Raw genomic sequence first — 8,364 nt, forward strand, 5'->3', positions numbered from 1 at the left:
AGCAAATGCCCAACTATGTGAAGTTTTTGAAAGATATTTTAACTAAAAAGAGGAGGCTTGGTGAATTTGAAACAGTGGCATTGACGGAAGGTTGTAGTGCTATATTGAAGAGTAAAATTCCTCCTAAATTGAAGGATCCGGGCAGCTTCAAAATTCCTTGCTCTATTGGTGGTAGATATGTTGGTAGAGCACTTTGTGACTTGGGGGCTAGTATCAATTTGATGCCCATGTCAATTTTCAGGAAGTTAGGGATTGGAGAAGCAAGACCAACCACAGTAACTTTTCAATTAGCGGATCGTTCTATGGCACACCCAAAAGGAAAAATTGAAGATGTACTTGTGCAACTTGATAAATTTATTTTTCCGGCTAATTTCATCATCCTTGATTATCAAGCGGATAGAGATGTTCCTATTATCTTTGGTAGGCCATTTCTAGCTACCGAGAGGACCTTGATTGATGTACAAAAAGGGGAGCTTACTATGAGGGTGAATGACCAACAAGTGACTTTCAACGTGTTCAATGCTATGAAGTTTCCTGATGAGGTTGAGGAATGTTCTAGGCTAAGTGTAATTGAGTCTATTGTCACTGAAAAATTCCATAAGGAAGCTTGTAAAGATGGAGTGGGGGTGAGGTCACTTGAAGAGCTTGAAAACTTAAGTGAAGAGGAAGAAAGCCAAGTTCATGGGTGGAGTCAAAGCAGCCCTTTGTTAAATTTAGGAGGCCTTTTGAATCATTGAACTTGTCGGAAGGAAATTTTAAGCCTCCTAAGCCTTCTATTCAAGATCCACCAAAATTAGAGTTGAAGCCTTTGCCTAGTCACTTGAAGTATGCTTATTTGAGAGATAATGAGACCTTGCCTGTGATTATTTCAGCCATGTTAGGAGCGGAAAAAGAGAGTTTGTTGCTGGCTGTTTTGAAGAAATACACAAGGGCCATTGGTTGGACTATGGCGGATATCAAGGGGATAAGTCCCTCATTTTGTATGCATAAAATTCTGTTGGAGGATTGTTGTAATAATTCTGTTGAGCAGCAGCGAAGGCTTAATCATATCATGAAGGAAGTGGTTAGAAAAGAGATAATTAAGTGGCTTGATTATGGAATTGTTTACCCCATTTCAGATAGTTCTTGGGTCAGCCCAATTCAGTGTGTTCCTTAAAAAGGTGGAGTCACAGTGGTGGCTAATGAAATTAATGATTTGATTCCCACAAGACAAGTGACGGGGTGGCGTGTTTGTATGGACTATCGGAAGTTGAATAAGGCTACTCGTAAAGACCACTTCCCACTGCCATTCATTGACCAAATGCTTGATCGGTTGGCGGGAAAGGAGTTTTATTGTTTCCTCGATGGGTATTCAGGCTATAATTAGATTTCCACCGTGCTAGAAGACCAAGAGAAGACTACCTTTACTTGTCCTTATGGCACCTTTGCCTTTAGAAGGATGCCTTTTGGGCTGTGCAACGCCCCCGCCAATTTCCAACGTTGTATGATGGAAATATTTTCAAATATGGTGGAGAAGCCTCTTGAAGTCTTCATGGATGATTTTTTAGTATTTGGGGAGTATTTTGACACTTGTTTGGCTAACTTGGAGCAAGTCTTGGCTAGATGTGAAGTGTAAATATGGAATTTTTTCCTTGTGAATTCTATTCACAAGTGAAGCTCTATGTTACGAGACGTCCTGAAAGGGCATCACATGATGGTGAAGGGGTTGGGGTAAGAGAGTCACCCTCACTAGGCGAGGGACTTTGGCCACTCGCCGATCCAAACTTCACCCTCGCTATGCGAGGGCCCCTAGCTGGCCATCCTCGTGCGCCCCATTCCAGCAGGCATCAAGCCTCGTCCACACTCGGAGGAAGAGCGTCAGCCTCGTTATGCGAGGGTGAGGGCTATGTGGAGGTGTCCGTGCTCCTAGCCTCGCGACGCCGCACCTCGGAGGAAGAACATCAGCCTCGCTATGCGAGGGTGAGGGCTGCGTTGAGGTATCCGTGTTCCTAGCCTCGCGACGCTATGCTCGGAAGGAGGAGAGGCAGCCTCGCCATGCGAGGGACCCTCGCTATGCGAGGGTGAGGGGTGTGTTGAGGTACCCGTGCTCCTAGCCTCGTGTCTATGCGATCTGCATAGGCCGGCCCTGACCCTCGGCACCTCGACTTCTCAAGAGCCTCCTTGGCACAGGCATGGGATCACTTAGGGGAATCTTGTTGATAGGCCAAACGAACGTGGAGCATTTAACGGGAATTGATGAGGACCACCGAGTACGGAACACGTGCGCTGACACGGGGTGTACGGTTATGGAGAGAACAGAGGCACGACCCTATGATCTGCGTCTGAGGAGTAGTGGCGGTACGGACCTGTACGAAGAGTGGTGAGACCACTGGGACACCCTCGACCATGCGCCAGAGCCGACAGTACTATGTCCAAGGCCACGACTCTGACACCATCAGGGTAGACACCACTACGCCCTGAGCCACTACTTTATCAGAGTACCTATGTACGTCCCAGTGGTCTGGGACTCGTTTGTATCTTGGGCCAATAGAGCCTCCCCTATAAATAGGCTCCAACCCCTCAGGCTAAGGGGTTGGAAAACTGAATGTAAAAACGAGACTTATGAAATATATGCTTCTGGTTCTCATGCTTGCCTGAGTTTTCTCCTGTTGTTTAGAGTTCTTTCCATCTAACTCATAGCTTCCTATAGGATAGAGATTGAAGTTTTCTAACCATCAATCGTTGACGAGTTCTTACCGTCAACAGTTTGGCGCCGTCTGTGGGAACGTAAGCACCAAGCTACTGTTCTGCCATTACTTCCGGCAAGGAAAAATGCCGAGACGTTCGAAGCGTCTCAAGGAGCCTCGAGAGGTGGAGGTCCACCTTACCGGAGTCCAGCTGAAGGCCTCCATGAAGGATCCACCTCCACCCCGAGACATAGACCCCCCAAGGGACCCTGAGGATCACCAGAATGACAAGGAGGCCTCGTCTCCGGCCATCCCGCCCGGTGAAAATCCTCCAAGGACAACTACTGCACCACCCGGGAACGCCAACGAGTTCCCTCCTCCCAAACCACCGAAGGTACCGAACTCCGGCCGGCAAGACCCGGGCCCCTCAACGCACAGACGCGATAAACAACCCCGGGTCCATTCCGTGAGCTCAAGTTCTAAATCTCGTTTCTATGAAGAGGAGATTCGTGAACTGCACCGTAAAAACCAAAGACTGGAGACTACCCTGGAGAACATGCAGGAGGCGCTGAATGGCCTGTTGCAAGGTAAGTCGAACATGACCCTGCCCAAGAGGAAAGAGAAGGGTCTGGAAACCACTGTCTCAGTAGACGACGGAAGGACCAGACACTCCACCAGTAACACCCCCAGGGAAAAGCCACAAGAGCATCCTAAACCATCGAGGCCACCCCAGGAGCCAAAGCAAGGGAACAATGGTGGCTCTCGCAACGACGTCGAGGTCACCTCAAAGAGGACGCCCTCAGACCTACGAGAGGAGCTCAACAAGAAGAGGGCGAATAAGAGGACTACCCCTCCTACTGTCCCCCGGGACGGCAAAGGAAAGGAAGATGTCAACCCGTCCATGTTGAGGGACTCCCTGAAGAAGAGGAGGCAAGACCTCGATACGGAGATGAAGAGCCTGCGGAGTAAGATTGTCACCGTGTCTGGAGGGCAGAGCCTTGAGGAAGAGTTCGACTATGAATCGCCTTTCACCAAAGAGATCCAAGCCATTCGACTCCCAGCCAACTTCAAGGAGCCTCATATGACCCCGTATGAAGGAAGCACCGACCCCAAGTACCATCTAGACGCATTCAATGACTTAATGAAGCTGAGGGGGATAAGTAGCGGGGCTAGATGCCACTGTTTCGCAGTCACGTTGAAAGGGCCCGCATACAAATGGTTTAAGAGACTTCGACCGGGGTCCGTCAGGTCTTGGCAACAATTTTCAGACGAATTTCTCCAGCAGCATCATGCCGTGCGTGATTATACAATGCCAGGGACTAGCCTAGCCAATGTAAAACAGGGCGAAAATGAGAGCCTAAAAAACTATATCCATAGGTTCAATATGGAAGCAGCCAAAGTGGGGAGCCTGACCCGCAGAGAGTTAAAAATGGCCATCACCGCCGGGGTGCTTCCGGGAAGCAAGTTGTGGGATAATATGCTCAAGAGGGAAGTCACAGATCTAGATGACTTCTACGAGAGAGCACAGAAGTATATTCGTGTAGAGGACGGTCACGCGAACTTAAAGGCGGGAATGGTCGAGTCCCCTGCACAGCCCCCAACCAATGAAGGGTCGAATGGTGCGAAGAAGAAGAGGGCATACGAAGGATCGAGGGATGATCAACATAGAAAACCCAAGCGGGGAAGCGACCATAGGCAAACGGCTTATACTTTCTATACAGACCTGACGGATACAAGGGAGCATATCTACATCACCAACGAGAAGCGGGTTCCCTTCAAGAAGCCTCCACCAATGAGGAAGGATCGGTCCCAGAGGGATCCCAATAGGTACTGCCAATACCACAAGGATATTGGTCACACCACAGCAGAATGTATCCACCTGAAAGAAGAAATTGAGGAACTCATCCGCAGGGGGCACCTAGGTCGGTATGTCAGGAAGGAAAGGCTGAAAACGGAGGACGAACCAGTGCTATCTAGGACGCATAGAGAAGCTCCAGAGATACAGGGGGAAGTGAGAACTATTTTCGGAGGTCCAGGGCTTGGGGGAGATTCCCGGAAAGGACGAGATCGGTATGCTAGAGAAGCCAGGCGAAGTCCACCACCCTGCATTATGAGCTTGGAACAACGACCCCCAAAGAGCTTCAAGGGAGAAAATGACTCGATCACTTTCACCGAGGAGGACGCGCGGGGGGTACACTTCCCCCACAATGATCCGCTGGTGTTGACAGTTCAGTTGGTCAACCGGCGGGTGCATCGAGTCCTCGTAGACAATGGAAGTTCTGTGGACATCTTATATCGCCCCGCCCTAGAAAAGATGGGTTTGGGCATCAGGCACTTGAAGCCTTGTCAATCCTCCCTATACGGGTTCGCAGGGGACTCGATACAACCCCTAGGGGTGATCGAATTAGCACTCACTATGGGTGAACAACCCCGACAAACCACGATCATAGCAAACTTCGTCGTAGTAGATTGCGCCTCTGCTTTCAATGCGGTATTGGGGAGACCATCCCTAAGAGAATTGAAAGAAATCACTTCAATATACCACCTCACCGTCAAGTTCCCAACTCCTGGTGGGGTAGCGAGTATGAAGGGAGAACAAAGAGAGGCAAGGGAGTGTTATAACACCTCCCTTCACAAGTCAGAGAAGCCATCAGAACCAACAGCGATGGTGATGCACGGAGGTACAGACCCATAGGGACAAGACCCCAGAATCACGAAAGGCCCAACCAGGTAAGACTAGCAATGAGACTCCCGCGCCTGGTACAAGTAGTAGCTATGCTTAGTTTGTTGCAGGTTATGCTATTTTAGTAGATAAGAATCAAAGAGGTTACCTAGATAACCTCCCAAGTAGATGTAAGCCTTTTACCTATCTATATATCGTTGTAATCCGACTACCATGAATGAAACTGTCTTCCACTTCGTGTGTAACTTACTTCTTTATGCGAATATCAACTAAAGTCCCCGCCGAGATAAATCTCACCAGGTACTTGGGGGGCAGGACGACAAAAGTAAACAAAAAAAAAAATTGTCTCTTATATTCAAAAGGATTAGCTACCCTTATGAATATCAAGGGATTGGTTCAAAAGGATGACCCCCGACGAAAGGCCGACACCCCAAGAGGTGAGGCTGTAAGGAGGGAATCACCCAATAAGTCTAGACCGGCCATTAAGCCGGCTAGCCCAAAAAGGGTCTTACAAGGGACCCTTGGAAAAAAAAAATAGTACTATGCCATTCAGCAAAATGAAGGGCCTATTAAAGAGACATTCCCCGATGAGCAATTGTTGGTTGTGAACCAAACCACTACTCCATGGTACGCTGATTTTGTCAACTATTTGGTGAGTGGTTTGCAACCACCTTATTTGAATAGGCAGCAACTCAAGAAGTTCTTTCATGATGTGAGATTCTATTATTGGGATGAACCCTATTTGTACAAACAATGTTCAGATCGAATAATGAGGTGTTGTGTGCCTGAGGATGAAGTTTCTAGCATACTAGAGCATTGTCATTCAGCTCTTTATGGTGGACATTTTGTGGGCAAAGAACAGCCGCTAAGGTTTTTCAATCGGGGTACTATTGGCCCTCTATCTTCAAGGATGCTCATGAATTTGTTAAGAGATGTGACCACTGCCAGCGTGTTGGAAATATTTCACCAAGGAGTGATATGCCTTTGAATAGCATCCTTGAAGTGGAATTGTTCGATATTTGGGGGATCGACTTCATGGGGCCATTTCCACCATCATTTGGAAATTTGTATATCTTGGTGGTTGTTGACCATGTCTCTAAGTGGGTTGAAGTAGTGGCAAGTCCTACTAATGTTTCCAAGGTGGTCATGAAGTTCCTACATAAGCATGTGCTCACTCGCTTTGGCACTCCAAGGGCGCTTATAAGTGATGAAGGCACCCACTTTGTGAACAAGATTTTGGCATCTTTATTAGCCAAATATAGTGTGAAGCACAAGATTGGCACCGTCTACCACCCCCAAACCAACGGTCAAGCAGAAATATCCAATTGGGAGATCAAGGGAATCCTAGAGAAAGTGGTGAATCCTAGTAGAAAGGATTGGTCTCAGCGATTGGATGATGCTCTTTGGGCCTATCGAACGGCTTTCAAAACCCCTTTGGGAATGTCACCGTATCGTTTGGTTTTTGGGAAATCTTGCCATTTTCCTATTGAGTTGGAGCATAAGGCATAGTGGGAAACTAAGAAACTGAATATGGATCTCCAAGCTACTGGAGAAGCTCGAAAGTTACAAATAAATGAGCTGGAAGAGATGAGGTTGTTCTCCTATGAAAATTCTAAGTTGTACAAGGAGAAAACTAAGAGGTGGCATGATCAAAAAATTCAAGCTCGGGTCTTTAAGAAGGGGCAGAAAGTGTTGCTCTTCAACTCGCGCTAGAAGTTATTTCCTGGCAAGTTAATGTCCCGCTGGTCTGGCCCATTCACAGTGGTGCAAGTTTACCCCTTTGGAGTAGTTGAAGTTCGCGAAGATCAATCCGGAAGGGAGTCTAAAGTGAATGGGCAGCGGTTGAAACATTATTGGGGAGGTGAGGTCAACCGCGAGAAGACCCCCATCACTTTGGAGGATCCTTAAGGTTGTGGTTGTTTTGGGTTGTCAAGTGATTTAGGCACTAATTTAAAGACAACCCAAAAAGAAGCAAGTGTAAATTGATATTGTATATAAAAAAAAAAAGAGAGAAAATAGAAGAAAATATATATATATACATACATATGAGTGTTTTTAATTATTTTTATTTTTTGTAATTTTAATTTCATTTTATTGTGATGTTTTGGAGTGGTTTTATGTGTATTTTGATGTTTGAGGTGTTAAGACATAAGAAACAGGGTGTTTTAGAAGTAATTTTGGAGTCTGAAGGTTTTACGAGAGTATTGCTTCAGCAAAATGCACGCAACAATTTCCGAAAATAAAAGGGAGTTACGTCAAATTTGGGTTGCTGAAGCAAAACGAGGGCAAAATGTTAGAAATCTGGCCAGAGAAAAAAATCTTGGGTCGTGGTTTCATTGAGAGGCATATATATATATACACAAAAAAAATTACATACAAAATATAAAAAAAAAATAATACTATATTTAATATTATTTATATATATTTTACTACATATATACATGTTAATATATAACTTTATTAATATATATATATATATATTCAGTACCATTTATATTATTTATAAATATATATATAATAGTTATCTCATCTTCACCATTTACCCTAACCCATTTTCACCATTACCTTCAACCCCTGCTCCAGCCATTTCTGTGCCTTCCACCACCCAATCCGAGAGACACCAGCCTCCATGACATGCTCCTCACCAGCCCTATCCCATTCCCCAACCCATCCCCTCCCCCCAAATCTCACCAGACGCAACCACAACCCCAGGTGCCCCTGCCCTTCGCGCGCCTCAACCGAGCGAGCCACGACACCAGACGCCCAGGCGCACCACTCCAATCACAGCTGAGCCCAGGCATCTCTACCCCTCGGCACCTCGTGCCCAATCCAATCCTGGTGCACGCATGCCACAGGCCCGTGCCTCTTCTCGTGTTATAGCGAGGCACCTGGCACGTTCCAAGCGCGCGACTCAAGTCGCGTGAGTCTCCCTAGGCGCATCTGAGAGCCCCTCCTTCCGTTTTGTTCAAGCGTCTCCCAGCCAGCCCCGAGAACCATCTTGACATCCTGGTTCCC

This window comes from Humulus lupulus, chromosome 3, assembly GCF_963169125.1.
Source record: "Humulus lupulus chromosome 3, drHumLupu1.1, whole genome shotgun sequence".
In the NCBI taxonomy this organism is placed as follows: domain Eukaryota; kingdom Viridiplantae; phylum Streptophyta; class Magnoliopsida; order Rosales; family Cannabaceae; genus Humulus; species Humulus lupulus.